We start from the raw sequence: 3,675 nt of genomic DNA, 5'->3' as shown, positions 1-3,675 counted from the left end.
TTTCGTGCAGTCTGTGATTTGTCACCATCAAGGATTCCCGCTACCATCGGGAATGTTTGTCAGAGGTACAGCTATCGGGCTTGGGAGGTGATGCTCTGGCCCCATTTTATTGCCACAAATAAAGATGCCCCCTGCTGAATGTGGAAATTCTAATTAGAGATTCCAGTCCCCAGACTGAAGCCTCACTGAGCAAAGTGGGTTAAGAGGTGCCTGGTGCCCTTCATCAGGAGGCAGAGCCACAGAACTGACACCAGGAGCCTGGGCTTCAGGGCGCCTGTCCCGGGTGGGCATTGCATGAGTCGCCAGCTCTCTGCCTCCGGCTGCTCTGCCCACCAGCTCTCCAGCTCAGGAGGCTCAAGTTGTGTAGGTTTGTAGGGGTTTCAGCCAGAGTTTGGATCGCATGTGTGTGTCTTGCACAGCAGGACCTCATAGGCAGGGAGTGGCTTTGTGGTGAAGATGCCAACTAGCTTCCAGATCGCTTGGGCTGAGAGTGGCCTTGGGGCCGGAGCAGCCAGTGGAGAAACGGATCCGTAAGGTCTCAGCTGTGTAAGAAGTTGACTTGTTATCTTCTGTAAAGATGAGGGTCCCCATCTTACCAGGACACCTCCCTCGTACTGTAGTGAAGGTGATGTGTTAGTGCTCCCCACAGTCCTTCACCCAGCACTTGTCCACCCTGCCTACCATTTACAGCAAGTCATTTAACTTCCACAGGCCTAAGGAGAAGCCTGTTTTTATCCCCACTTTACAGACGAGAAACAAACTTCCCTGTGATCCCACTGCAGCAAAACTTTAGTCTGAATCCAGAGCCTGAGCGTGGGCTTCCACAACTTCCGGGAGGTGTGAGGGTGAGGGACGTGCTTGGCCTGTGGGTAGCACACCCACCATCGTGCTCGGTAGGCCAGAGCTCTTTCTATGCCTAGGTTTGTTTTGGAGTTAAAGTTTTCTGACCTGAACAACTTACTGCAAGTTACATGTGGGCTTAGATCTAGTTTAAATAATAAAATAAACCCTTCCTGGTGAGGGAGCCTATAGTGTGTGTTATTTGGTTTCAGAATCTGAGTCACAGAGGGAAACTTGCAGTGTTGTCTCAAAAACTCAGCAGAGAATATCCACGCCTGCCAAGTTCCACCTTTCCCTGCAAGTGCCCATTTGACTTTAGTGGAAGGAGGACTTTGGTAGTTCCGTGACACAAAGGAGTGTGTATGTGTGTAGGGCTCACCTGGCACCATATGTCCGATTCATCCCAGTCATGTTGTAGTGCCTCTCAAAGATGAGCACTGCAGACAAGGGCTCAGCTGCCTCTCGCCCTTAATGCAGCTCTAGACGGGACCTCTGGTGGATAAGCCCCTCCTGTTCACCACAAGGACTGGCAGATGGTTATCACTCTAGTGAGCACGACACTGCTGTGGGACACAGTATCCCCCAAGCCTGGGACACAGACCTACTCTGGAGGAGAAGCAATTGCAAGGTTTCCCCAGAGGCCTGTGCCCACTCATGGGCCATCCATTAAGGAGGGAGGGGATGACCCTTGTTCCCTTTCCCAGGGTGAGAGTGGGTGGTGAACCCTGTGGTGAAAGACACCTGTGGACAGGAAGCAACCTACCCTGGGGTGTCTGGGTGGCTCAGTCAGTTAAGCATCTGCCTTTGGCTCAGGTCATGATTTCAGGGTCCTGGGATCAATCTCCACATCAGGCTCCCTGCTCAGTGCTCAGTGGGGAGTCAGCTTCTCCCTCTCCCTCTGCATCTCCCCCTGCTCTATCTCTGTCTCTCACAAATAAATAAAATCTAAAAAAAAAAAAAAAAAAAAAAAAAATTTCCCCAGGTGTTTCTGGCTTAAAATTAGCTTTTGGTGACAGCTTGCTTAAAATATGTCCTCTAGCTGCAAATCAGAATTCTAGAGTCCAAAGGACTTACGAGATCCTGTCTGGATCCTTCATTTTGCTTGTGAGCAAACCATGACAGTGGGGACCCACTTCTTGCAACTAACATGGATGGAAATGTGGGACCAGGCACGCAGAAGTGCACCACCCTGTCTGCAAGAGGCCTGCCTTCTGGAAGGAGGCACTCATGTGCACACACACTAGCGGTGCTGTCACGGCTGAGCGCTTTAGTGGAAGGACAGACAGGGTGAGGACAGTAGAGAAGGGCAAGGAGGTCAGGGAGACGGCATTTGACACATTTGAGCGGAGCACTGAAGAACTAGTAGGGAATTGCCATAGGGAGGAGTGTGGATCAAGCTTCTCCAGGCAGAGGATACTGCGTGAGAGGGAGGACTCAGAACTGTGGGGGTGGCGGGTAGGGGTAGCAGGCAATCAGAAAGGCAGAGGCCAGATCCCACCCCTAAGCTTCGCGGGGCAATTGGAAAGTTTCAAGTTACGCAAGGTGTTTTTTTCTCCTCCTCCTTTTTTTAAGGTTTTATTTATTCATGAGAGACACAGAAGGAGAAGCAGAGACACAGGAAGAAGCAGGCTCCATGCAGGGAGCCCGACGTGGGACTCGATCCCAAATCCCGGCATCACGACCGAGCCAAAGGCAGACGCTCAACCACTGAGCCACCCAGGTGCCCTTCCGTAGTTTGTTTTAAAAAAGAAGAGAGAAAGGAAGAGGAAAGAAGGAGAGGGAAGGAGGGAGGAGGGAGGAAGGAATAGCAGAGTTAGTAGAGACAGGCTCCTGTAGAAATACTAGAAAATCCAGAGCACGGGCATCTCGCCCCACCCCCACCCAGAGTCCGGGAGGGACTTCCAGGGGCGGAGGGGAGGGGGGGGAGGGTTTCAGGATTCGGATGTTAGAAAATGCCTCTGGCCGCAGGTGAATAAGGTTGTCCCCGAGCACAGGTGAGTCTCCCTGGTTCGAATGCTCCCTCGCTCACGGTTTAGCAAACCGAAAGTTAAGTCGGAATGTTGGGAAAATATGGAGGAGAGAGTTTTGCCATAATTGTCTCCGCAGGGGCGGCGGGGCTGGGGTGCGGAGAAAGCTTCAGAGGGGCGGCCTTTGCTGCTGCCGGGAGGCCGCGGGGAGGGCGCGCCAAGCGGGGGCAGCCTCGGGAGCAGCGCGGGCGGGTGATTAAAGGCCCCAGCACAAGATGGGGGTGGCGGGAAGGCCCTGGGGCGCTCACCCACGGCGCCTGGACGGAGATTGGAGTGGGAGGCCCCCCTCTGACCCCGGGCGAGGCGCAGTCCCGGAGTCGGCCAGCAGGCGGGGCCCGCTCGCCTCCTTGGAGCGGCCGTGGGCGCGGGGCGACCTCCCGGGGCCGGGGGAGGCAGCGGGAGGAGGAACCGGCTGGCTCGTCCTGCGTCCTGCCCGCGCTTTGTCTTCGCTGTTCCCCTAACTCTCCCAACAGCCCCGAGAGCAGGTCGGCGGTGCGCCCGTCACAGCTGGGGGCGTCGAGGCTCGGAGAGCGCACAGGCCAAGGCCAGCGCTGACCAGTGGCGGAGCCGCGGCCCCGTGTCTTGGACTGTGACCCGCACGGGGAACCTCCTGACCTGGGCGGCGCCCTGCCCGCGCCGGGGGTCCGGGAGGCACCGGAGCCAAGTCCCGTCCTAATTTTTCTCCTTGTCAATTTCCTACTGTAGCCGGGACACGGGGGCACCTGGCTCGGGGGCTCCCAAACAGGCCAGCTTCGGCCCCTGGCCACTGGCAGATCCAAAGGTGGAGGGAGGAGAGGTGGTGGAGCAA

The sequence above is a fragment of the Canis aureus genome, chromosome 5, assembly GCF_053574225.1.
Source record: "Canis aureus isolate CA01 chromosome 5, VMU_Caureus_v.1.0, whole genome shotgun sequence".
NCBI lineage: Eukaryota > Metazoa > Chordata > Mammalia > Carnivora > Canidae > Canis > Canis aureus.
This window is presented reverse-complemented; position numbering follows the sequence as displayed.